The sequence below is a fragment of the Passer domesticus genome, chromosome 4, assembly GCF_036417665.1.
Source record: "Passer domesticus isolate bPasDom1 chromosome 4, bPasDom1.hap1, whole genome shotgun sequence".
Taxonomy (NCBI): Eukaryota; Metazoa; Chordata; class Aves; order Passeriformes; family Passeridae; genus Passer; species Passer domesticus.
In genome coordinates this window covers 18,361,478-18,389,100 of record NC_087477.1, presented here as the reverse complement: position 1 = coordinate 18,389,100, position 27,623 = coordinate 18,361,478, and the positions used below count along the sequence as shown (strand labels likewise).

Here is a 27,623-nt window from a genome sequence, read left to right as displayed (position 1 = left end):
TGATTTGTTTTTCTAAATGGCTTTATTTTGTGCTTTAATTTTAAATTTTTAATTTTAAAGAACTTGAGAGGTATGGGGTGATTAGGAGAGTTCAAAGGAATGTTTGCATTTAAGCCTAAATATAAATATTTTGAAGTGAAATTGCACCACAGTATTCTGCATTACAGTTGTTGCTGAAAAATATTCCTCCAGCTCTGCTCCCATGAGTGCTGATATTTGCCAAAACAGCCTGATCACACATCTACCAGAGGAGAGCAGATACCTCAAAGGGAATCTCTGGCACTCATATTAACACCTTCAGAAACACAACCCTGTTCTACCTACAGCGGCAGAGAGATTTGCTGAATCTGTTGACTCCTTTTGGGGCAGAAGGATAACAGATTCCTGATTTGTTAGTTGTTTGGAGTTTTTTTTTCCCCTTAGACTGCAACAGTGAGTTAAATAGATTTTTGTTTGCAGATGCCAATGACTTCTAAACAATGCCACCATTGTGAAGGCCTGCCCTCCACGCTGCAGTGCCTGGAGTGGCTTTCCTTTCGAAGAAACCACTCCCAATTATCTGTCCCCCTAATGAGCATTCCTTATTCCTGAGAAGCTGTAACCTAGAGGCTGAGGTTGTATTGTTATGACAGCACAACCGTGTATTGATGTCAAGCTTGTAGGTCCCTTATCAGCTGTCTGCCCCAGCGCATTCAGTCCAGGACAAACACAGTCCATTTACAAGAAGTCCCTGCAGTGCTCAGAAATCCCAGATGCTATCAGGGAGTCTCCACAGCCGGGGGTATAGTGTGACAAAGTGAAACCCCATAGCCCCGTGTGCCTCTGTGAGGCCGAGGCCCGAGCTCCCCTGGCGCAGCGCCGGCCATGGCCGCGAGCGCTGGGCCGAGGCCTTCACCTGTGGCAGAGCTTCCCCGCCATTCCCAGGCTAAATTAACTCTGCCCTTGAAAGATGAGCTTCCGGCTCTAAACTGCGCTTGTCTGCCGGGGCAAAGATGGGTTTGATGCCTCAGGTTTTAGCTTTTATATTTTTCAGTTTCTGAACTGCTTTAGTGTGTGGGTCTGGGCTTCATATGAAGGGATGGTGAGCTCTCTGCACAGAGCACGGAGACAAAACAATTCCTTCTCTAGCTGGGGACCAAGGACAGATGATCCAAATCTCAGGCCCAAGAGCATAAACAACATGGACTGAAGAGACAGAAACAAGAAGGATGGGACTTCATAACCTAAAACTATAACTGGACAATTAACTCCAACATGCAAATGGAGCAGAACTTATAAAAGTGAGAGACCCTGTGACTGATCATCTATTTTGTGGCCATTTTGGGTTCACTTTGGGTGTAGCCCTGGCTGGGCTCTTGTGCTGCCCAAGGTGGATCCACTGAGGCCTCCTAAAAAATCCCTACTTTATTCTTCAGCTCTGTCTAGCCTTTGTTCTAGGTCAGCCTTCACAAGGCTTCAGGTTCTTTGCACTGTTTAAGGCCTCTTCCAACCCCAAAACATCTGTGGTGCTGTGGCCAAGGCCCACCCATTCACAGGATGGTTGGTGACCATCCTGTATCCAGCATGCAGATGCAACTCTGCAAATACGACCATGCTGAAAGTATATTTTTGCACCTCCCCGGAATATTTTCTCGTCAGTGAGAAAAACAGGTTAAAGCTCCCAGGCATTGTGTGAAATAATGTTGCAAAATATTATTTGTTCGGTCCCCTTTTTTTAAAAAAAATTTACTTAAAGGGATTTATTGTATAAATCCCTTTCAATATAGCATAAAAGAACATTTCAAAATGAAAAGTGACTTTGAGAGAGAATTTCCGAATCATCTGAAGCCATCTGAAAAAAATGACTTGTGACATCTTGAAAAGAAAATATTTCTACTTTTTATTCTAAATATAAGGCTGTTGTAGCTAATAGTTTCAGGTAGGAAAAAAACCTTGATTCTGAATGACATCGAGGTATCCTCTGTTCCTGACAGAGGACTAGAATATTTTTTCCTCTCTGCCTTTAGGTGCATGAATTTACATACATCATATGCTGTACTATGCTGGGTTTATAAGGCTGATAAAAATGATGTATGAGGGTCACATTAAATTTTGAAAAGGCTGCATGTGGGGGGAAAAAAAGCTCACAGAAGAAGGAGACAAAAAGGAAGCCATTATCTGTGAATACAGGCCCAGATTTGGCAAACAAAGCTCAGCCCAGAAAAAACATGTACTGCTGCTTATACAGAAGCATGTGGCTTAATGGGGCTCATGTGGGCATCAGGCTGGCTTGGCAAGGAATGCCGCCAGAAGATTGAAACTGGAGCAAAACAGGAGGCAGATATAAATCAACTTCAAAAGTGGAGCTGAAAGAAATACTAAAGAAAGAAGTGTTTGTTATATGCAGAATTAAAACCTAGCGCCAGGGAAGTGGTCCCTTTTATCGCTAGTACATGTCACTCTACACTCACAAGTGTTTCAGAGGGCTCGGAAAACCCCAGAATCACATGTAAAAGTCAAATATTCCATCCCAAGTGAGGAACAAAAAGGCGATGAATTAACTCAGTTTGCTACCATATATTCATTCAGTCATTACACAGGTTTTCCTTGCCATCACTGCTGGGCTGGCATGTGCCTGCTGGAGTTCCTGAACTCACACCCAGTGGGGATGTCCATCCTTTCCCACCCCTCTGAGCGCTCCCCACGAGTTCCCTGAGGGACAGCCTGGAGCCAGTGGCTCTTTTTGGGAGCTCTCTTGGTGGGACCCTGGCGCTGACTGCCTGCATCTGTGCCTGTGTGGGTGTGAGAGGGAGCACGCAGGGTTCCCGATGCTGTCCAATGCTCCCCTGACAATTTCTGGGCTGGAACAATAGTGCTTTATGCGTGCAGGGGCTGACACAGGACATAGGGAGAGGCAGCCAGAAGGAGAGCAGCTGCAGCTCCTGCTGTCCAGCCCAATTCCACCACCCTCTCTGCTCTGCAGCCCTGTGCACACAAATGGAGTCCCCAAGCCACCCCTTGAGCTGGGTGGGCTTTGCTTGTGCCCCTCACCAACACCATGTATTGGCATGCTCTGCATGCCATTTTCTCCCTGGCACTTTGTGCTATTGGGATGGCAGCAGAGGGAGGTGATTTGCGAGCACACGAGACTCCTGCAGCGTTTCAGTACTGTGCCCTGTTGCCTCTGCTTTGCTGGCTATAACCGGCAAGTGGCAGCTGCATTTAAATGTAAATCAATAGGGCTTTTCTTTAGGATCCTCACAGCTGGCAGGTTTTTCTCCTCTAGGCTTTTTCTGGCATTAAAAAAAAAAGTGTCACTACCTGAGAACTAATAAGTGCTTGCATTTCTGTCTTTCCAGGAGAAAGAGGACGTGCTAAAGGGACACATCCTAACAAAACCCTCTTGAAGGTCTCATTTTCCTTCCAGACACACAACTCCAGTGGAAATTCAAGCTAAACATGAAGATTCAACTTCTGTTGTTCTTTTGTATAATTTGTGTGTTTTGGCTGCTCTGAAAACCTCATGAACTGCAATCAAAGGTATTGCAAAATCTGCCTCAATGGAAAGCCTGCAAGAAGGAACACGACTGCCTGCCCCATGGCTGCAGCGCTGCCTGGCAGGTGGAGACTTGTGCCCTCACCTCCATCTCCCAGGCTCTGGTGTGGCTCAGGCTCCCGACTGAGGTGTTTCTCCTTCTCTTCTGAGAAGTGTAACAGCTACCACAGGAGCTGGGGAAAGAGGCTTCTGTGGAAAGATGCTGATGACTCATTTTTTGGGAGCATTACCTAGCTAGCCTGCCTTTCACAGCCCTGAGCATCTCTGGAATTGGAAGCATCCTCTGGCCATGCTTCCCGAAGGTCCCTCTGAGGCTGCTCTGGCTAGACTTGGAGGTGGGGCATGGCTGAACCTGCCTCTCTGGATTGAAACGAGGGATGACAGGGCAAGGTACAGGAAACACAGCAAGCTCAGGCATAGATGGCAAAGAATAAATAATCAGGGAGGTGTGAAATCTGTCTCAGTCTGAAAAAAATCCCAAAGAGTAGCCCTCACAAATGTGGTGGCAAACCCACATTTACTCAGGTGTCACTTAACTGTCACCATTTCACTCCTTCTTACACAAAATCCTCCTTCTTCCTTTCTTGCTCCTATATATATCCAGCATATCAGCAGCTCTCAGCTGCAATTCCCTGAAGTCGGTGTGGGCTGCTGGAGACAGGTCTCGGGATGGAGGGAATTGAGCGCCACTGATTCAATTAGCCTCCTGTGACTCATGGCTCAGAGAAGTGCCAGGAATTGATGGGCTTGGGAAAGTACTTTTTTTTTTTCTAATCAGGAAGGAGCAAATCCCAGGAAGTCCAGCAGAGCATATGAACATCAAAGAATCCAAGAGAGCCAGGCCAGCCAAATCCCAGTACTGTGGAGGCGAGCCCAAGCTGCCTAGCAGGACACAGTGGAACCAAGAAAACCTCATGTTATTTTCAACATCTGCATAATCCAGGAAGACAATAAATTATTTGTCACCTAGTTGCAGAGAGATTATTTGAAGGGTAAGGTCTGCAAAGTTGCTGGCAAGCTTACAGCTTTCCAATTTGCTTTTTCTTTTTTAAGGATGTGGCTTCAAATATTGAAGGAACATAAGAAAAACAAAAGCATCTGAATAAATACAGCTCTTATTTTTCTTATTTTAATACAACTCTTCTATTCTGCAAGTCATAGACAAAGCATCAATTATTTGTCTGTTGTCAGTGTAACATTTAGTTGAATTGCCCTAGATTTTATTATTTCCAGGCTGAGGATATTCTTTTCTTTGCCTATCAACAAACACCTCTCTAATTGCAACAGAAGCTATGGGTCTTGTATTCATGCTGCAGAAGACAAGATAATGAAGAAGTCATTATCAGAAATTATAATTTTTGTAGCTACAGCTATTCTCTCATAATTAGGTTCACCACTTTCTGTAGTTCCCCCAGAGAAGGAAAATTAACTGTTGTAGGCCTGGGAAAGAAAGAAGGGAAAAAAATTACAGCAAGACTGATTTATAAAGATGAGTAGCATAGAAAAATAAATACTGCCAGTGTATATTACAGAGCCAGAAGTTTTGATGTGGTGGTGATGATGAATTCCTTCCTTCCTAAGTGTTTTAGCTGAGGTCAGAGGTAGGACAGAAGATATTAAGTCAGCACAAAAAGTGAGCTCTGCCCCACTCTTTGCCTTCATGGTGTGCATTAGTCGGTTTAGAAAGCAACAGATGGAGAGAAGTCAAAATCTATGACTATAGTAATAGTCAAAACAGTAAAGACACTGTAATTTCAGAGCATTCCTTTTCCCCAGGTATTCCGACAACTTACTTTGAGATCATTAAGAGGTAAAGCTGAGGTTATCTGTGGTAATGAATGAATCTGAGGAAAAAAGTAAATACAATAAACCCGACAGACTGGAACAGCAAAGCTGTCTCACTGAAAAAGAGGGCAGCAGCTGTGAAGGTAAAAAGTGTTCATTTCTCTTTGCTTTAATTTTTTTTTCCTGTTAAGAAGCAGAATGTGATCCTGTTTTTCTGTGTCTTCATGAAGATTCTAGAATAATTAGGACTGTGAAAAGGAGACCTGTCAATCTTGAGATCATTTCTGTTTCAAATAACTGCAGTATGAAATTCCCGAGCATAAACAGTGACTGTCACCCAAAGTGGAGGTGAGAGCAAGTCTGTTCAGCTTGGTGCTCTTCAATAGCACTGGTGTAAAAAGACACCCAGGGTGAGCCAGGCAGATGCTTCCTCCTCATCTTCCCCTCTCCATCAGACCCAGAAACATCCACTTGCATTCCTGCTTTTACAACTGCTACTTCCCCAATAGACAAACTCCTTGTCCCTGCTGACAGACCTCATTAGTGGGTATTCCCATTAAGATCAGGGCAAACATAGGTCACATATCTGTCAGTCCAAAACCAGCTTTAAAGCTGGTTTTTGTCAGGGCAGTTACATCTATTCAATTATTCTTATGTACTTCCCAAAGATTAGCAGTACATCTTAGTGTCTGCGGCAGTATTTTCAGCTGTGGTGAAGACCAGCAAGTTTATGAATGGAAAACATTAGTAAATCAGGTTGGGCTGACCTCATTCAGAAGCCAGAACGAGCCCTCACCATCTCTGCTGCTTGATTTGTCACACACTCAGGCATAAGCTCGAGTCCGAGTCCTTGGATGACTCCAAAGGCAGCGGCTGGCATTTGACAAATTTGGATGTATCAAACACGACACGAGTAAATGACACAATGAGACAGCTACATCTGCATGGATGCAGAACCATGTGGTGACCGTGCTGAAGGGCACAGGAGGGATCAGGGCACAGGAGGGATCAGGGCACGGTGGGTTTTGCGCCGTGTGTGCTTCAGGGCTGCCACAGCCACACAAAAGAAGGGACACAGCTTTGATGGGCTGCCAGCAGCTGAGCAGGGCATCTTCCTGCAGGTGTGGGAGCTGGCATCTCGCATCATCCTGGTGCTGTACCAGGTTCTGACTACTGGCCTGCTACTGCTTTTAACCCTACTGTTCATTCTGTGGGACAAACAGAAGCCAGGAGTATAAATCGAGAGAGTGGTGTACGGACGAGACATGAGTGTTAGCAAATATTCTTCAAAAGGCACTGCTAGATTTATTAACTTACTCCTTCAGTTTTCCTGCCAGAATAATATTTGGCTGAAGAGGATTGTCCTTTAAGTTGCTGAATGAATGCAGCATGGCAATATCAGTTTTAAAAATACTTTTGAAGAGCCGCCCACTGCCTTTTCAGTTGTGCTGCCATGCTTTCTTGTTTATTTTCTGCCATCAAGCTGCACTTGAACTCCTTGGTTTGGGTCATTCAACTTTATGCCATAATAATTAGCACTGCTAGCTAACAAAACACATTATTAGGAGGAAGTGGGATCAAAAGGATGATATGAAATAAGAAGCCTGGAGAACAGCATCATCTTCCTTACAGAGATTATAGCAGAGCCTGATCACATCTTCTATTGACCACTGTGCCTACGTCTGATTTTTGTGCTTAACTTTCCACAAAAGACAGTGAGCACTGTCTGAAATGGGCTCCAGTTTCAGCTGGAATTTTCTGAATGTCTCTACTCTTAATGCAACCTCAAGAGCATCCTTGTCCCAGTTTTAAAGGTGGACAGCAGAGTCACAGCTCAGAAGTCTTGCCAAAGGCAGGACTAAAAGTTCTGCAGTACAAAGAATAATGAATTAAATTATATGACTGCTTGGCCCAGAAGCTGTTAATTAAGACAAGGCTATGCAGACTATTTAGCAGATTTTGGTATGTGGGAAATAAGTCAAATGGAAAAAGGTGATTAAGACTGAAGGAGCTCAGCAATCTGGAAGAGTAAGAGAAATAATCAGACCTGTACTGAAGGTATGTGCTCTTGAAGGTAAAAGGAAACAAAAAGGCTCTTCTGGTGATCCTTAAATAATGTTTTCAAGATTTCAATTAAACAAGCTAAAAAAAGGTGGGGGGGGAAGTCACAAACAACAAGAAAAGCCATTACAGTCTTAAAATAAAATGAAGAAAGTCCTTAGAATTGCTGAAATTTGAGTTAAAGTGCAGTGACAAGAGCCTCAAATTCTCAAGAAAACACCAAAATTCTTTCAGTATGACCTAGGAAGGAGAAAATTTCCTTTACAAGTGGAACAAAGATTCATTTCCTGAAGGAAGGAGACCTTATAACACGCAAGGAGAATTAGAGTGGCTTCAAGGAAGGGAAATCATGCATTTCTGCTTGTGATAACAAAGTTGAGCAGAATACTGAGTAGCAGCCAATGCTTTTCATGAGGTTAAAACATTTTTGTGATGTCATTCTCTCTCAGAAGTAGTTTGGAAGCAACACATTATTTGTGCTATTGTTCAATTTTTCAAAGTATTATTAAAATTGAGAAAAAAAATTGCCGTATGTTAGGTGTGTATCTATGAATAAAAGAATGAGATGGAAAGAAAGAAAGAAAACATTTCAACTTGTGCCAAGTACTGCCAGCAAAAAGAGAGGATCCTTGAGACACTAATTATTCTTCTAAATTCCAAATCATTTTGATACAGTTGCAGAATGGTGAATGACTTGTGAAGCTACATTTTAAAATAAAGTCTAACAAAAATAAACCAGCAGAGCCAGATAAACCTCAAATTACCTGAAGGAGTGCTGGGGGTTGCAAAATTCAACCTGCCCAGGCTGGCAGCTGTAGGTAGGATCTTCTCCAGATCCTGTGTGGGCTGTAGTCAGAGGGAGTCTCACACATGGCAGTGCACCATAGACATCTGTGATTTCATGACTGAAAACATGGATTTTTCAGCCTTTACTCAGATGCAATCATCTTATTTTGGCTTTACAGAAAGCACTTAATAGCATGAATTTAACGCCTCATTTTTTTTTTCCCTTAAAAATAATACATAATTAGGTGGTGTCCTCCAATTTTCCTTCCAATCTCATTTTGGACATATTTAACCCCTACTTTACCATCCACTGACTAGTTTAGAGTCTATAATAGGACTTAGCAGATTTTTGACTGACATCTTCCAACCAAATTCAGCCTTTTACAGCAGGAAGAGCGTTGGTACTTTTGGAACAGGCACAGGACAGCAGGTAAGGTGGAGGCTCTGCCAGCAGAAAGGCTTCCTGCCAGACAGAGCAGAGAACAGGAGGGAAATGAAACAAATCATGTTTGCTAGCAATGATCCTTCCATTTCCAACAGTGGATAAACCGGGCCATTGTCCTCAAACCTTTACAAGGTCAGTGCCAGGGGGCAGCAGAGTGGCCAAGAAACTGATCTCCTTCACCCTCATCCCACCCAGCATCTGTTTTCCTCAGCATGTGCAACCAGTGAATCATTAAGGCCTGAAAAGCCCTCTGAGACCATCCAGCCTAGATGATGTTTGCCCACTAATTCTGCAGCAGCAGAGCACAGGCAGAGAGTCCAAGAACTTGGAGCTCTCCCTGTTTGCTACAGTGAGTATCCGTGGATGGCATAGATATCATCTGAGGCTACAGCAAAACCTGTCACTTGTATATTCACATGCTTGCAAGGTGGCTGCTTTGCTTCCCTCCTGGAGACTGCTGCTTCATCCAAGGTCACTGCAGCTCCCTCAAAAGATCTCCTTTCTACCAAAAATCTCAATTCTACCATTTTTTTACTCTCTTCTCAGAAAGGAGTTGCTTCATTGTGGCACTTTGGCTTCACAGGGAAATGACACTTCAATAATGGATGGGTCCCAAGATAAAAAGCACAGAGTTTTTATTTCTGACCATAAATTCAGGCAGATAGGCAAATCTCAGCTCAGAAGAACATGTAGCATTTTTCAATGGTTCTTGCAGAAGAATTCCTCAGATGCAAGAAGCTATCTAGTAACAATAACATTCTGTTATGACTTTCTTTAATAGAAAGCTGTAGCAACAGGGTATTCTAACCTCTACACATCTGTATCTATTTATTTAGGGCTTAACTAAATAGAAGAGAAGCTGCAAATCAGGAACAAATTTGTATGATACTGAGCCATACACACACTACTCAACTGAATGAAGACAAATATTTAATTTGAAAAGGATTCCTTCTTAAAATTGATGCATTGGTGGGTAGAAATTTCACACTGCCTTTGCAGTCCAGAATTCAGGTTGGGTAATGAACACCAAAGTGTCTTCCCTGACAGCCTTCCTAAAAAGTTTTACACTGCTAGATATTGTTATAGTTTTTCCAGGTTTCTCCAGAGACCTAATGGCATACAAAAAACAAAGCCAGCAGGTGAAGAAAGCCACTGGAGGTAGCATAAAGCTTGTGTGGTGTTTTCTTCAGAAAGTACCCCTGGAAACAAAGGGAGTAAAATAAACATGCAACTTGCAGGCTGTTGAGATTGCTTTGTGGAGCCTAAAAAAGCTTGCTTGAGGGAAGCACCTTCTGGTGCAGACAAAAGAGTTAATTCATCACAGCTACGGGAAGAACTCTCTCTCCCCCAAAGAAAAGATCTAATGGCCCCTATAAAGAGAGCCATATTGTAATGCTGTAACCTGATTAGAGGGAAAGAAGGTCTTTGTGTCTTTTAGTCTCACAGGAAAACAAGGTGCTCTGCAATAAATAGGGAACCTTTTTTCTAAAGCTTTATGGTCTTCTGTGCTACGCCACAAAGTACCCTATACACTACTCACCTCAAAAATCCACCATTAACGTGAAGTGATTCTCCTCCTCTCAGAAGTCAGGCTGGCTGGGAGAGCAGGGCTGGGAAGGAGAAAGCCTAGAGGCTGCTGCTTTGAAGCAAGCAAATGTGATACGCTCACTTTAGAATAATTGCTGTATTTTTGGGGCAGCAGGAGAAGGGAATGTACCTTGCAGCAGGATGAGTGCCTTCAGATCAGCCCACAAAAAGCCCTTTTGTGAGCACACAGGGGCAGGGATGACTGCTCTGAGTGACTGAGTCCCTTACTTTATGAAGGAGATGATTGAAAGTAAACATGCAACAAAGCAGAATAAAGGAGGAAATAAAGGAGGTGAGCTAGGCTTGCCATTCTTACAAACACAAAAATAATCATAGAATGGTTTGGGTTGGAATAATCCTTGAAGACCATTGACTTCCAACCCCTCTGCCCTGGTTAGGGACATCTTCACCAGACCAAGCTGCTCAGAGCTCCATCCAGCCTGGGCTTGAACACTTCTAGAGATAGGGCAGCCAAAACTTTTCTGGGCAAGCTGTGCCAGGGCCTCACCACCCTCACAGTAAAGAACTTTCCCCTAGTATCCAATCTAAACCTACTCACTTTCAGAAAAGGCAAGGGGCATTCAGTGGACAGGGGTTTCCTGTTTGCCATGTTTTAAGGAAAACACATGTTCACTTAGTGAGTGGTGGAACTTGCCCTGAGACATTTGAGAAGTCTAGCATGACTTTAAAAATAGCTTTTTTTAATAAAAATAAAAATCTAAACTTGAGGGGGAAAAAAAACACCCCCCTACCTAAGAAAATAGGTACAGAAGGGAGCTGTTGGAATTAGAAGTGCATACCTAGGAAAAAAAATTGTCCTCTGGGAGAGCAGTTCAAGCAAGCAGCTTCTGTAATGCATGATTCTTAACATCCTCCTCTAATGCAGTTCCTACCAACCACTTTTACAGAAAATTAGAGCTGATGGACTATTATGTTTAGTCTGTATGACTCCTGGGAGCCAATTTGTGTTATACCATCCAAGCTCCTTTACAATTATGGACAGCAGCAATGCTGTACCTGGTGGCTGCCTGTTGTTTAAATGGAGGCAGGTGAGATCTGTTATAAATCTAGTCTGATTTCATAAAGAGCTAGTTTATTTGCCTGAAATAAAAATAATTCCCTCTATATTCCCCCTTCTTCAATTGCTTTAAGGTTAAAAGGAAAATTAAGAGGCTGTAAGGAAAGAGCTGAAAATCTGGGACAAGGCTCAGCCAAGCTATGCTTTGCAGTGATTTGCACAGCAGCAGCTCTGAGTTTCCCTGTGTAGAACCTTCCTGTGTGAGCATTTGAACACCAGAGCTGGTGGCTTGAGAGGGAGGGGACAGAAAGAGCAGGAGCCAGGGTCAGGTGTTGGAGGGACCTTGATGCTCTTCCTTTGTAGGATACCTTGAGCTTGTGGGTGGAGTTCTTACAAAATACAAGTGATCCCTATAAATGCGTTTTCTCCAAGCACTGCCTAAGGATAAACAGGGGAAGGTTTATAAACACTGTGAATCCCAGCTCTGAGCACAGAGGCAGATCAGGGAGCCCTGGGATGACAAATTCCTCGTGGAGGTTTCCGTTTGGAAACTCGCTTTGGATTTGGCCGAAGAAGAATGTCCTTTAGGTCAATTAGGCTTAATTTCCCTTAGTGATGAACAAAGCAGAAATGCACCAAGTTCCTTTTCTGGTGACATTTCTAGCAGCAAAGTGGTCCTTCAGAGGACTGGCTTATCTGGTGGTATGACAGGATGACCCTGCCTGTATGTGCAGAGGTGGATATTTTTCTGCCACATAGATATCTAAGCTAGCAATCCACCTATTTCCAGCTGGTGAGAGGGAAGTGGAAAGAATAAGGTTTAGGAAACAGGGAGGTTCTGCTGGTTTTTGAGTTCTTGAAATGGTGTAATAACTATGTGATTCATGGGGGTGATTAAAGGGGGTCGCTGGAAGGAGAAATATTCCTGCCATCAATATTTGTCTCTGATAATCCTTTCTAACAAACCCCATTAAGCCTCTGGATATGACTATAAACACAAATACTAAAATTATGCATTATCTACTTACTCTGCATGAGATTTCTCAAATATTCTGCATGTTCATACACATGCTATAAATGAATAATATTAAAAAAAGCCCTCAGACTCATGCCATCCTCACTCAAGCCCTCCAAAGCATGTTCAGGGGAAGCAGATAGCAAGCAGTAAGGGAATTTGGGGTAATACCAGAAGGGAATATATCTTGAAGAAAATTAGGTCATTGAACAGTACCTAGTAAAACGGATGTTGATTGTTCATTATCTGTGGAGAGCATTCACAAAACAAAGAAATTCTGACACAAAGTTAATTACAAAAAACAGGACTACACTCTAATGGCTAATTACTACCCGTGTAGACTGGCAAAGCCTCCCAGTTTCACTATTAATAAGCAGCATCCAAGATCCTGAATTATGATAGCAGCTCGAGAATGAAGCACGTGCAAATCCCTTATCACTTTGAGAAACCCTCTCTGCACCCAGATTTAGCTGGTTCATTTTGCCCTTGTGCCTAATCTGCCCACTCATCCCCACGTCAACAGGCAGCTCATTAATCACATCTCCTGCTTTGTTTTCTTCTCATTTGATATCACAACAGGGCATTTTTCTCAGCAAAATAATCTGAGTAAACAATAATATTTCCTGGGCTGGAAATCTCTGCCCTTGGAAGGAGCTTCTGTCAAGCACATCAGATGTAAAGCAAACCCAAAAGAGGGGGGTGGGAATGGATGAGCAAGGCACCTCCTGCTCATGTGCAAGTGCCCTTGCTTGGGAATGCAGGACTTGCAAAATGCTCACCATAAACATCAATAAATATTTATTCCAGAGCTAAGGTAAGGATCACCTTCCTCAAATATATTGTTGGGTGTGTGAATGTAAAACCAATAAAGCACTTCCTCTCAAGCAAAGATAATGTTTGCCATTTTAGGCTCTGCATCCCTTCTCAGCAGGCAAGGGGGTAGGAAGATCAGCTGTCCTTACTGTTGTGTTGCCTTAAGAAATCCTTGATAATACTAAAAATGTATGAACTATGACAAAAAGCACAAATTGCAGCCAGTACCATCAGGACCCTCTCTTTTCCTCTGTGGATATTGTTTCTTATTTGCTCTCTCATCTGTTCCTTCTGCTTACCAGACACAATCAACAAATACACCTTGTCCACAGTGAAACTGAGGGGATGAGGCACAAGGCATAAACCCACCCATATTAATCCATCCTGCTTCATCCACACACGTTGCCTCAACCAAAAAGTAAAATCCCACCCCAGCTGGTTCACTGAAGGTCATTGCCACATCCCTCAAGGGCTGAGACTGCTCTATCAGCTGCTTGATACCTCTGGAAACCGTCAGCAGCAGAAAGGGCAGCTCCTATCAGGCACCTCTGGTGCGCAGCAGCAATCCTAATCTAACAGCTCATGGCAGCATTTGGGATTCAGTCGTGAGAAACATTTCTCCCCCTGCTCTGCTCAGGCAATAAAGGCATTCTAGCTGACCTTTAAAGCTCTGCAAAGGGGCATCCCAGCCCTTCTCAGGGGTAGAAACCAACATTTTCCTCCCCAGTTTAGCAATTCTCTGTGGCCAGTATAGCTTTTAGACCATGAGGACTACACTAATAATTTCTGGGTAATTAAACTGGCATGGTGGAGAACTGAAGAACAAGGCAGGTGAGGAATAATTCTAACTCTGAACCATTACCAAAGCCTATTTTCCACAGCAGCAGGAAGTCAATGATGTAAGTGGAATTTCCTACAGCCTAAGAAACAGGATAATGTAGGTTGGCATGTGAATATCTGGAATTGCCTCAACAGCAAACAAGAACTTTCTTAGGTTAAGCCATGGATTTATAAGTAGTATTCTCATCCTTTTTTAAAATGTTTTTCCTATTATAAGTAGAGCCATTATATTATCTTGGAAGCAATAAAGCTTTTTATATCACATTTTGGTTTATAATAACTTGAATGTTGCTATTTGATCTGGTTGGAACTCAGCACACTGATTTTGTAGAGCCTTTTGTGACTAAGAGACTGAAGCAGCAAGGCAAAAAGAAGCCATAGAATTTCCAGTTATTAAGTACAACACATGCTATGTCTCTTTCAGCATCTAAAAGTGGCCTGTCCAGCTTCCACCAGATTTGTCTGACAGCCTGAATTTTTTACCTTGCATTTCCATCCTGCACCGTATACACAGATCTCAAAATGTCAGAGTTTTGTATGGTGACTGAGGGCATTAAGCCCCACGATATTCAGAATGGGTATCACAGCCCAAGTGTTTTATGTATTGGCTTTAATACTATCAGACATCTCTCCTTGGGAATGGCTATGACATATGGAGGCAAATTCATTTCAGAAGAAGCAGTAAAACATTCAGAATGGGTGTTAAAAACAGAAGGAGGGTGGGCTTTTTTAAACACCAAAATTTAAAACCGCTTCTCCAGCCACATTACAAAAAAAAAAAAAAAGACAAACAAAAAAAGAAGTCACAAGCTTAATTACCATGACTCCATTTTGCACAGACTGCATTTATATATAACTGTTGTGATTGCTGCCTGGTGGTGAATTAGGCTTTGCTAGAGCTCTGATTCTTTTTTTTTTTTCATTTTTTTTTTCAAGCCTTGCAGCTGCCTCTGCAAGCTCTCCTCATGCTGACCTGCCTTGCTCTGTGCCTGTAGCCCATCAGCCAGCAAAACCTCAGTGCTGGGTGAAGTCTCTGCAAAAGGAAGCAAACAAATCCCTTGTCCCACAGTGGTTTTATACCTTAAGGTTTTTGTCACTAGAGTGTTCTGGACTTGCATCCCAGAGGAAACGATGACTTCCAAAGGCTGGAATTGAAATGGCCATTTGTATTTAGAAGTAGAGAAACTCCCTCCAACTCCAAAAACATCCCCTGAGCCTCAAGAGGCAAGAAGAAAGATGGGTTCTGTGAGATGTTCTTGTAGCCATCTGGGAAATGGTGCAGCTGATCTCCATCACAGAGAGGTGCTGATGGAGTACAGGGAATGCACTGGACAGTGTGCAGTCCAGCAGGAGAGAGTCTGTCAAATTCAGCATGCATCTGCTAAAGGAGAACACTGCAAACACGACCCTGTTTGGGCTTCGTGTAGCAGCAGGAAATAAGTGTGAAATCAGTGTTTACCTGACTTTGACATTCTGCTTTTTTCAGTAGTACAGCTGTTCTTTCCAATGGGGAAAACAATATTTGGCCTGTAAATATCTCCATTTCTCTTGCTGCCACTTTCCCTCTACCACGACCAACTAGGACCTCTTGCTGTTCCCCACATTTATATCTCAGAGATAGCAACATAAGTTATTAGATTCCTTATGCCAGTGACTTTTCCTCAGCTTTTTTATCTGTCCCTGCATACACAGTGTGCTAGGATGCCTTCCCAGAAAGAGCCAACAGATGCATCTTGCAAGACCATTTAAGTGCACCAAATCAAAGTAAGAACTTGCACAAAGCACCACTTATCTGAGCTCAGGAGCATGGTTTGAATATGCATACAAAAATCCCTCAAAAAAATGATACAAGGACCAGGGTTTGAAGTTTCAGCTTGTTGTATAAAAGGTTAGCAAGAACACTTGGTTACATACCAAGCTGCATTCTGCAAATTATTATTCTAGATGCTGTTCCCTGTTTCATTAAGGATCACTAAGAATCAGTGGCCAGTGTGGGCACATTTACTATGCCTGACCTATCATAAGAATGTAATGCTGCACTGATACATTCCAAAGACCTCACAACTTCTAAAACAAATTATTGCAGAAATTTAACTGTCCCCAAAATAATTGTTCTCTTCTACTTTTAACAGACAAAACTTCCCTATAGCATATATCCTAGAGTGACAGAAAACAGACATAAGCCAACAGATCCCCATTTTTCCTTTCCTCAGAAACATAACACCTACAAAGCATAATTCTCCTTAGCACCATGCTGGGGCATTGGCTGGAGATTAGTACAGAAACGGAAGCTCCACCTCTTAAATCACCAAAGTCACTCATTTTAGCACTTACTTAACTTTTCTTTGGAAGCTTCCCAAAGGTAGACCAGCCCTGAAAGCCTCATTCCTTTAAGATGTGGCAAGATCACAGCCTGAGACACCATAGCTGTAACTCTGTGACCCTCCTTAGATGACACACACACACACTATAAAAGTAGGAGTGCAGAGGGCCATTCTCTGAATGTTTCCTTTTGGGTCAGCCAGGTTTGAAACAAAAGCTGATTTTTGACTGCAGATTCCTTCTCCAATGTGAATGCCATGAACTTCCAGGTTGCTTCCTATGATGCTTTTTACATAGGGCTAATGTAGGAAACCCTGCACCAACTAATCCTACAGCAAGGGGAGCTGCAAGGAATGAAACTTTACAAGTTCTGGTCAAACTGAGTTCTTAACAGGGTTAATGCTCTGTGCTTGACCAGCCTTTAGGGGACTTTTAAATTAAAGTGAGCAAAGAAACCAAAGCTCCAAGTGCAAGACAGGAAACCAGAAAGGGCAGTGTAAATGGAGAAGTTTGTGCTCAGAGCAGAACGGGCTAGGATGAATTTTTTTCCGTGGGATAAAGTACAGACGTGCCAGCAATGTCATCATAATGCAAAACAAAGCTCTGGAAGTTTATTGCACTGAAAACAAACAAACCAGCAAACACAATGTGCTTTATTTCATAATCTCTGCTATCCTCCTCCTCCAGGGATCAAATCCACATCTGGTGTAAGATATAATTTGATTATGACAACTGAGCTACACTAATTTATTGAAATTTTGCATCTGTCTTTTTGTGCTCAGGAATGTTTTCAGGGTACATGCTACCCAATATCTGATGCAATCCTCACTGGCACCCACACCTGGATCACCACAGGTTGTCTGAATTCAGAGCAATGCAGCAAACAACAAAAGCATTTTCTCTTCCAATGTTTGGCCTTTTTAAGAGACTTTCATAGCACAACTCCTCTATTTGGGGTCTGGCAGGAAAACAGCTCTGGGCAGGTGTAAAGGAAGCTTGGACTGGGTCAGGAGAAATATGGCCAAGAAAGGAAATGAGTTCAGTCTGGAAAAGAAATGAGGACAAGGACATAGGGATCAGTAAGGCCAGAAGTGGGGCTGAAGCTGAAAACAAATGGAAGGGGAAACCCAGAAAGGATGCAGCAGAGATGATGGGGGGGATGCAGAGGAAACACACATGTACAGGGAGTAATTAGGTGACCGTGGTAATGAAAAGGAAACAAAAAGAATCCAAAACAACAGGAGAAAGATGTAACTTTTTTTTTTTTGTCCTCACAGGCATAAGCTGAAAGCTCTTTTTTCCAAAGAAAAGGAATAAGTCTGGCTCAGATGCAATTATCTGAAACTTCCTGTGCACATGAAATTTTCATAAAATTGTCCTCATTTGCTGCCTCTGGTCTGAGGCATTTCATCTTTAGTAGGACAAATGTGAGAAACATTTAAATCACAGGTCACTTAAATCACAGAATATTCAGAGCTGGAAGGGACCCACCAGGATCATCAAGTCCAGCTCTTAAGGGAATGGCCCATAGGGGAACAAATCCAAAACCTTGGTGCTGTCAGCACCATGCCCCAACCTGCTGAGCTCATCACACGGGATTTAGACTTCTATTCTATTGTTAATAAGTACCTCTAAAACACCAGTTAGATGCTGATCTCCTGAGTGAAGGACTGAAACACTGCTCCCCAAGCAGGAAAAGAATTGTTTTTAATTTGAAAATAAGCTTCTTCACTGGAGTGTTCTTCATAATTCTGAGTGGTACATTTGACAGTGAAATATCTCCCTGCAAGAACCATTAGAATGTACTACAAGTGATCACCTCACAAGCTTTTGTTCATGAAAATGAGGAGGGAATGCAGGAAAAAAATGACAACTTAAGAAAGAAAAGACCAGAATTTAAATTCAATTCACAGTTTTATAAAGCGACTCTTAGTTTCTCAAGAGCAAAGATTGTCTCGAGTTTCCAATTTCAACTCAAAATGAGCTTCAAAATGAAGTTAATACAGTCATCCTCCTGCTTCTGATCAATTGTACCCTGGCTCTGATGGAAGACAGGGGTGTAGGAAAATCTAAAACAGGCAATTACAAAATGCCTTCAAGGCAGCCTCTGGTTTAGAGGGATTTCCTGAAGCAAAATACTCATTGCATTGAAACTCTGCTTTTATATATATATTTTATTTTTTTTTAATCCTGGTTATTGATCCACTGTTAACAATCTGCATAGGGAAGAAGGGGGCTGAAAACCTTATCTGCAATGGAGAAAGTAATGTTGGAAGCTGTGCCCTACAGAAAGAAGTTATTTCTAATTTATGATTCTTACACGCCATGTTTCCTGGTGTCTCTTTGTCCAGAAGAGGATGAAACAGGAAAAGAGAAGCTGAATGGAAATGAAGTAATACCATTTGTAAGACAGAAGTGTACCATGTCAGGAGCCCTTTTACTGAGACCATTCCTTTCCCAAATATAAATGTGCTGCCTCAAAATGAGAACACTTAGGGGAAAAAAAAAAACAAAAAACCAACAAACAAGAAAACCCAACAACCTAATAATATTAAGAGGATCGCCAGAATTATTTAATAAGAAAAAATACTCTATTTCCTCCTGTTCAGAATTAATAAACTGTTTCTGGAATAAGCAGTAAATAAACCCACCACAAAGCTGACTTCTAACAAGGAACATTTCAACTTGCTATTTATGCTTGGTATTTGTAGAAGAAGTGAAAACCAAAAGCACAGAGGCACTTGGCAAGTGCAAGAAGGGCTGGTCCAGCCACCAGCCACCATTTTGTGCCCTGCCTGGAGCTGCCTCTCAAGACACAGTTTCTAATTACATCAGTTCACAGCCTCACTGGTTTAGAGGGGACTGCACTGGGGACCAGGGGCTACACCCACTTTTACATATAGCAGTTGGATGTTCATTTAATTTTAGTGATATTGGGATGCAGCGTTTTATGTGGGAGGAGTTCTGCAGCAAAAGCTACAGCTGATTTCTGCTGCAGGTTGTTTTATCACTATGATTACCTGCCTCAAAAGGTGCTGTTTTGTCCAGGTATTTTCCCTGAACAAGGCTGCCATTATTCCCAGAGAGCACTCATAGGAAGTCTGCAGATGATTATCTTGTACATAGAAGTATTCTGACATTTTATCAGATTAACTGGATATGTCTACTTGAGGTTTGGTTTTTTTGTGTTTTGTTGTTTTTTACTGTTTTTTTTTTTTTTTTTTTAAATTAGGGCTCTGAGACATAACCATAAATAGGGTAACCTGAGCACTGGGTGGCTCATTCCAGGGTACAGGAGCTACAATTTTAAAACAACCTCCCTCAACTCAGTCCAGTGAAAAACTCTGATAGATAAACTCATTACACAAATGTGTAAATAATAATTTTGTAGTTATCCAGCCCCATCCTCCCTGAAGTAAGAGCAGTACCAGCAGCAAAGTACCTGAGTAAGGGTACACTCAACCTCCTTTGTCCCAGTGAGGTGGCTGACCTGAGCACTGCACAGCACCTTCAGGAACAGCAGAAACATAGTTAGGCATCCCACTTTTTGCATTTTTGATGAGAGTAGAGGGTCCCCAGGGATCTCTGGCAAAGCTGATGCAAGCACCAAGCTGGGAAGAGAGATACAAACACAGAGCATCACCTGGAAGGATGACCTGACAGTGCCAAGGTCTGAGGTGGCAGTGGCAGGAGCAGCACTGACCCCTGCACAACCCAGACTTCTCCCTGGGCAAGCTGCAAGTTTTAAGAGAAAACTGCACTCTCTTAAAAATAACTTGATGCCAACTATCTTAGAAAGCCGGTCCTTGCACCAGGCAGATTAAATCCTAGTTGAGTTTTCTATGTGCTTAAAGGAATTTGGTGCATTTTCATCGTACATAAATATACAAAAGGCATAAATAGAAGACTTGGTTAGTGATGGTGCTTAAGCAGAAATAGAAAACAGTCTTTGGAAAAACCAACCTTTTGGGTGGAACCATATCCACAGATATTTCTGAACCCAGGGACTGAGAAGCTGCCACAGCAGAGCTGACTGAAGGGGCTCACCCAGAGCTGGGCAAACCAAAAATCTACATGTTAGCTGTCACACGCAGACCTAGCTAAGAAAAAAACACCTTGCTGAAGCTGGCAGACTCGCACACATAAAGGAACACACAAAAAAAGGTGTCAGGGCCGAGCTGCCTGTGTGCCCCAACACCACGCAGAGAGCCCACGCAAGGTGGCAGGGCTGCAAAAGCCAAGGTGCAGCAGGGCAGAAAAGAGTCCCACAGAAACCCCTTCGTGGCAGCAAGGTGGGACTCTAGGCAGCTTTTTAAAGGCTGCCTTTGAGGGCAAAGCCCCTTTGTGTTAGTGCAGGACAATTAGCTGGGGAAGGCTGGCTCGGGAGGCAGAAGGTGACAGCCCAGGGCTGAAGGCACAGACACGAAGGGGCCTGGCTCATGTCCTGGCTACATCCCTGCAGCTCACCCCTGGGCTTTCCAGGAGGGTTTTGTCCCTTCAGTGCCTCGTACAGAGCACTGACATAAAGCCAATTATTAGATGGGGTCTTTTGTCACTTTTCCTGTATGCTTTCAGGGAAAGAAAGGCAAGAAAAAAAGATGCAATTATTAAAACTATACCACTTTCTGCAGCTCTACTTAGCACAGACCAAATGGTTTTGTTTTCTCTTCCCTTGTGTGAGAAACCAATTGGAAACCATTAGTGGAAATATTAGCAGGAAAAGCTAATGGGTTTAGTCATTCATATGCATCAGTCACTGGCTATCTCATAAACTGCTACCTGGAGCACTGTTAATGTAATTTCCAATACTTTGTTTGTCAGCCACCTCAGATTTGAACAGCAGCAGCTCCAAGTGCACTGGCTGGTGAGGGCTGAACCTCCAGCTCTGCCCCCCTGTCCCACTAAACACTGCCAGAGAGGACAGGGATAATCACATCTGTGGGGGGTGCAAGGCTCGCTTTGGGCACACTGATGTCCAACACCATGTCCAAAGCAATTCAGGACTAATCAATGTGTGACTAATCAATCAGTGTGCAGCAGCAGACCAGCAGGCTCAAGTCAGAGCTTTCTCCAGCAGCACTTGGAGACCCACTGGAGCAGCATCCTCCTGTCTCCTTGATTGAGAAGAGTCTTGGCCAACCAAATATCTCCCAAGGCTGCAGCCACCTCACTGGCCAGAACCTGAAGGAGTGTGGAGCTCAAGCCAATGAGAGTATCCAGACCAGGGCTTTCAAATGCCCTCTATAAGGGAGGGCTTGGGAAATAAAGTTTCTCTGTTGCCACATAAACTCAGGGGTGAGTGGTCTCTGTCTCCCACCCTCTCCCCCCACATCCTCCCTCCAAGGTCTGTCCATGTTGTCACAATTTGCACTGCAACTCCAGTGTTCTGGGATACAAAGGATGCCCGGGCAGGAGAGCAAAGTCCATGCTGGTGTCAATGCCAGGGATGCAATCCCAGAGTGGCTTGCTCCCCTTCCCTTACAGAAAGCCGCTGAGGAGCAGCACCCTGGCTATGCACACAGACGTTCAGAGAAAGCCTGTCACAACATCAGAGTGCTGCAGCCTTTCCCAAAATACTTCCTTAATCCCATGATTAATCTAATCAGATGGGATAAAAGCCAGAAGGACTTCAAATGTGTGCACTCACTGCCCCATCACTGTTTATCAGGGCTGGGGAGGAGCATCTGTGGAGGCAGTTTGTTTCATTTCACTCCTCTGGAAATTACACCTGGATCGTACCTTCAGTGAGATGTTCACATGAGAAGAAACAGCTTTGCCAGAAATAAAAACAGACAAACATTTTTCCTGGATATGTCTTTCAGGGAATTTAAAAGTTAATCCCAGGCAATTAACTCCTGAGAATTTTAATTCCCCTTCCTGACACACCACCCCATAAAGTGCCTGGTTCCTTCTGAAACCATGAATGGATAATTTCGCCAAAATGATAGTGACTGGTCTGCTTTCATGCATATTATTTAATCCATTGCTTTAAATCATGAGAATTAAAATGCAATTTTTTTTTGCTATGAAATATAAAATCTATGATGCAGATGTAATTTTCTTTCTTTGTGTGATGCTTTAAAATGCCACTTGCATGTAAAGAAAATATTATGTATTTTTCTCTACCTCACTAGAGACTTCCACTCCAGCATGAATTCACTGCACAATTAAAATTAATTTAGAAGAGCCAAAAATTTTTTCCAGCCAAACAAATGTATATGAGGCATGCTTTTCAAAGAACACTTTTCCTGTTTCATCCTGTGTACTCTGTGCATAATCTGTATTCAAGATGTAGGATATTTTTCTGTGCCTCAGGATGCATTTGAAGTATTTTTAAAGTAATTATGCATTATTATGGGATAGGAAATGGCAGTTTCCTCTCTCAGAGCTGTCTGGAATTCAGGATTGAAACACTACAGTATCTTTAAGTCGCTGCTAGCCTGATCTGAAAGATCATCTGTTTCCCCTCCATAATACAGGCTCAAATACTACCCCAACAATGTGCTTTTTATTTTCTAAACTCATCACCACTGGCATTTTTTCCCTCCAAGTCATCTTCATTGATTTAAGAGGGTAGGTCACTGCCTGCAGCAGCTCATCCCTGGTATGTTAAAGGCAAAATTCATCCACTGATGCACAAGCTATTGAAGGATGTCGCTGCTGCCTGATGGCAAAAATTCTGGAGTGGAGCACAGACTGTAGGTCGAGTGAACAGCCAGCCCTTCTCACCGAGTCCCACACTCACTGTGGGTCCTAGAGCTGGGCAGGACTGGAGGTGTTACAGACCCAGAGAGGTGAGAGCGAGCTCCTTCCTCAGCTATGCAGTTCAGAGGGCAGGTGAGGAAATAAGGGGATGCATTTGCAGCATCATTTTGGGACTGTGACCTGGACACAGCCTCTATGTGACAGTGCAGACAGAAAGGTTGCTTTGCTGTCTGAGCATTTGAAATCCAGACTGTTATCCCAATTACATGCATTTTTAAAAGTCCATAGGCTTCTCACAGGCAATTTCATGGAGAGAGGAAATAAAAGGGAAAAAAAAAAAAGCAGACTAATAAAATACATTAATTGTGACTCTTTTACCAAGCATCACTAATTAATCCACTCAACAGCCCTATGGGACAGATCACTGTAATATCCCATGGGTAGTTTGTCAGTACATCTCTGCTTTTCTCCAGTTGTCTGCCCAATCTACAGAAACCATTGGACTTGAGCTTGGACATCCTGCCTCTCCAAAGTGATTATTGATAATTCACCCATACCCATAGAATAATAATGACATAAGGGACAAAAGAGTTCCACTTCAGGAACATCGCTGTTCCTTCAAGTTCACAGCCTAAAACATTTCCCTTATTACATTGAAGAGAAAAATAGCCCTGGAATTCTGTATTCAAAAGATGCTTTGCAGTTAAAAGCACAGGAAGACAGAGGTCTTGTGGCATAAGAAATACAAGAACAAAATCAGACCTTAAAAATATCTTGTTCCATTAAGACAACCCAGGCTTCACCAAGATTTCTCTCGTGATTAGGTGCTTGCAGGAGTGAGGTCAAAGTAAGCCTGAGCTGCAATTCAGACTCTGTGCTCTGCAGGGTTCCTGCATCAAGCCTGCCCTGTGGATTCCAAGCCAAGCAGGGCAGCAAAGAGAAGAATTGCAGCTCATTTAAACAGTTGCACCAAGCTTGGCAAGTCAGCCAATTTTAGCATGGACCAGCAATGTGGGATTTTACCCAGTTCCTTTGATGCAGACTTTTCCAGGATAAAACTCCACATTATTTGGCAGACACTGATAACAGAGCCCCAAATAATTAGCTTAAGCAAATGAACTACAGTTATCTTGATCAAGTATGATTAAAACAGCAGATACTTTTTATGAAAGGTTCTGAACACTAAGTAAACTTTTTAATTTCCCACTTATTGGTTTAAAACCAATATGCTCACTCTCATCTGGGTGAGACTGGAGTCCAGAGCAACATTCAGCATTGGGTTGCCTGTCAACACTGAGAGGAGCCCAGTTTGCATCTCCCAGGTTCAGGGCACCTGTCTCCAACAGGAACCTGATTTTGCAAAAACAATTTATTGCAGTGCCTCTAGCTCGATTCCCAGGAGATTTCAGCATGCACATTGAAGCTTCATTGAAATATCCTTATAATTCGTATTTGGAGGGCTAGTTTGAAGGCCTGAGGATGCCAAAAGAGGGCTATTCATCAGCATCTCTTGGTACTGCTCTCTCCAGCAGAGGCATAATGAATGAGCAGGAGCTCTCTATGGAAGCTCTAAAAGGGGGGAGGAAGGAGAGGGGAAAAGCACTGCACCACAGCCTTGCTCTGGAGAAGGATCAATGCTGGAGCTGGGAAGCAGTTTACACTCAAGTACGACCTCCCAACCTTTTGCTGCTCTGGCTACATCAAAGAAAGATGCCCTATCTGTGGTGATTTACACAAATAATCAGATCCCTGAATTTACTGGGGGTTTTCTCCCTTTCATGTGTTGCCTTTGATGTTGCAGCCTCCCTGTGCAGGTGCAATAACAGCCTTGGTCAAAGGCCTGGTGCCAGCACGCTGCATCACAGCCGAATTGCCCTCTGCAGGAAGGCATGGCAGCAAGAGGCACATGAAAACCTACCCAGGGCATGGAAAATACTTCTAGGCCTGCCCAGGGGCCAGGTAGCTACAATGGCCTGCTCCTCGCTGCTCTTTGGAGGTTCATGGGACAGCTGAAAGACGCAAGCTCACGGCTGCGCCACAGCTCATAGGAATGTCCCTTGCCAATTCTCCTCCCCGACATCCAGTTTTACTTTTACCCAACTGCTAATAGTTTTCATTACACAATGCTAAATGTTGCACATAAAACCAGACTGTTACTGTATTCCAAAACTAGCAAACCAAGTAAAGCCTCTTTAGCTCAGAGAGCTGTTGCAAGGCAAGTCCTGAACAATAGGAAGCAGCAGAGCAGGCAGGGACCTGGTTCAGACACCCCAATGAAAGCCCTAAGTGCTAAGTTATTAAGACATTTATATATATTTTATGTTAAATTTCTATCTGCCAGAAGTCCCCTGGGAGTTTGTCTTTGTTCTGGGGCTTCCAGGGACTAGCTGGAATATGCATTATTTATTAGACATGCAAATCATGCACAATAATCTTAATGAGCTAAGTATAATTGTTCCAGAAAAACAATAAATTTGTTTAAATACTGGTCTAATATAGCCATATTTCACCCTAAAGAAAGGCTATCAGTTTTCTTATTCTTTATGTAAAGTGGAAAGAAGGGTTTAGTCAGTTCAATGGTTTGGTGGGGGACTTTTTAAATGATCTTAAGAATAGTGAAATAACCTGTGACCTATGTTTAAGAATTAATAAAAATGCAAATCTAGGTTTGATAAAGCAAAAGAAACATCAATAGGCATTACTCGTACTCTTAGCCCTAGGAGATGATATTTATTCAATCAAATTAGGGTCATCTAGGTGTAAGGAAATCATCACTTAGAAATATTTCTAAATGCATAAACAACACCACATACAAATAATAAAAACACCTACCAGCAGCACACACCCTGATGTCAGCACACTACAGGAAGTAGGAAGCAATCAGTATTGTTTGCATTCCTTTCAACCACTTAGATTTGTCTACATAACATATTTTGATTATTAAAAAAATATATAAGTATTTATCCAGAATTTTCAATACAAATGCATTTTTCTTTGCTTTTCCTGTAGGGCACAAGTGGTGGTTTTGTTTTACAGAAAACAGTCTCTCCTCAGCATGAGGAGCTCCACAGTCCTCAGGTAGTACAGAAAAAAGGAATCCCCTCAGAGGTGCTGCCCAAACTAGAATAGAAAAGACTCTCCATCAATGGATTTTTTAGACCCACAGTATTTACGGCAATTTTCTTGCTGTAGTGGGATTGTATGCATGACTGATTTTACCCCGTGTACTCCAAAATTTAATGGAAGTTGGCTAAGGTTTCATTACTTTCAATTCAAAACCTACGCAAAAATAAATCCTGCATAAGATACAGTCTCTGTAGCTTGGAGACTTTGGGCACAGCGTTGAGGTTACATTTCTGGATTTAGCCATACTCCCCTGCAACATTAATGCATAATATAGAGGGATACCTGGTGCAGCATCAATTCTGCACCAGCTCCCAAAGGTGGTTGGCTATTTTCTCCCTCCTTCAAATTAATCCCCCTTGTTTATCATTTTACATAACACTCTTATGTGAAACATGTTGTTTGAAACCCTCTTCATTCCTGCCTTTTCCTTGAAAAAAGCTTTTATCTTCCTGAAAACCAGTTGAAAAAAAAACCACACCAAACAAACATTGAAAACCAATTGTCCTTGCCCCTTCTTCCCTACTTTAATTCTTCCCCTTTTTTAAGTCTGCAAGAGCATGAGGTAGCAAATGCAGTCCTAAATGTACTCAGATTTTCAGGAATTAGCACTAAAGTAGAGAAGTAGTTCATGCCACAGTCCAGGAAAGCACCAACCCACCACAACACACAACAAGCTTTGCTCCCTATACCTCAGTCAGAAAAGCAACAAAATTTTCCCACGGTTATTCTCAAACAGAAAATGCACAAAAGAGAAATTGCATGGAACCATCCTACAAGGTACCAGTTCAGTTTGCACTTCTGATCCAACAGGGTGCCCAACTGCATAGCCCAGTTGCCTTAAATGATTTCTTGGAATAGTTAAGCCATTCCCCACAGCTTTTGTTCATTCCCTTCTGAGAGTGCTCCCATTTAATTTCTCCTTGTCACAGCTGAGGTGGCCACCACAAACAGAGTATCACCACACAATTTCAAAAGGCTTTAAGCATTTGCCCAAACAAAGTAACATCTTACCTCATCAGAAGGCCTCTGGAGTCTGCCCACACAGAGCAACACCCTGTCACTTCAGAAGGCTGCCAGCATCTGCTCACCTTGTCCCCCAGCCCAGCCTTTTATCCCCTGATGTTGATGCCCTGCCCCTGCGTGCCCTCTGTCCCTTTGGAGGTTGGTCAGTGCCCTGGGCACTCCCTGGCTCATTGCTGTCAGTGCTGCTCACAGCTGTGCCCACTGGGGATGAGGCTCAGCTGTCCCACTCCCAATCACCAAAAACTGTGTGCCTACACCTCCTCCCTCTCTGCCAGAGCCCCTAATGGCCCTGCTGCTTGCCTGCCTTCCACACCATCCTCCTCCAATGAGCCTGAGATCCTGCTGGAAGCCACCAGCTGTGGGAATTGCAGCAGGACCACAGGCTCCTGTACAGCATTGCCTAGTGACATGCTGCTGGAGCTCCATCCCATCCCATCCCATCCTAGCCCTCCATCCCAGCTCCCAGGCAGAGAAAAGGTGCTATTAGCTAATAGCCACCCAGGCAGCAAAGCACAGAAGGGTCCTTCACCTCCTGGGCAGGTTTTACAGCCCATTAGTGCAG

General features: G+C 43.0%; 2 long non-coding RNA genes across 2 annotated transcripts; one reads left to right on the top strand and one right to left on the bottom strand.

Annotated features, from left to right (window-relative positions):
- The first annotated feature begins 649 nt into the window (after positions 1-649).
- LOC135298649 (uncharacterized) lies at positions 650-6,600 on the top strand. The gene is made up of 3 exons (XR_010360685.1): positions 650-781; positions 1,129-1,280; positions 3,339-6,600. It is a non-coding gene; the product is annotated as an uncharacterized LOC135298649 (long non-coding RNA).
- LOC135298648 (uncharacterized) lies at positions 6,104-27,153 on the bottom strand. Its single transcript, XR_010360684.1, has 3 exons — positions 27,050-27,153; positions 8,146-8,286; positions 6,104-7,187 (listed from the first exon to the last, which is right to left on the bottom strand). It is a non-coding gene; the product is annotated as an uncharacterized LOC135298648 (long non-coding RNA).
- Positions 27,154-27,623: the final 470 nt, after the last annotated feature.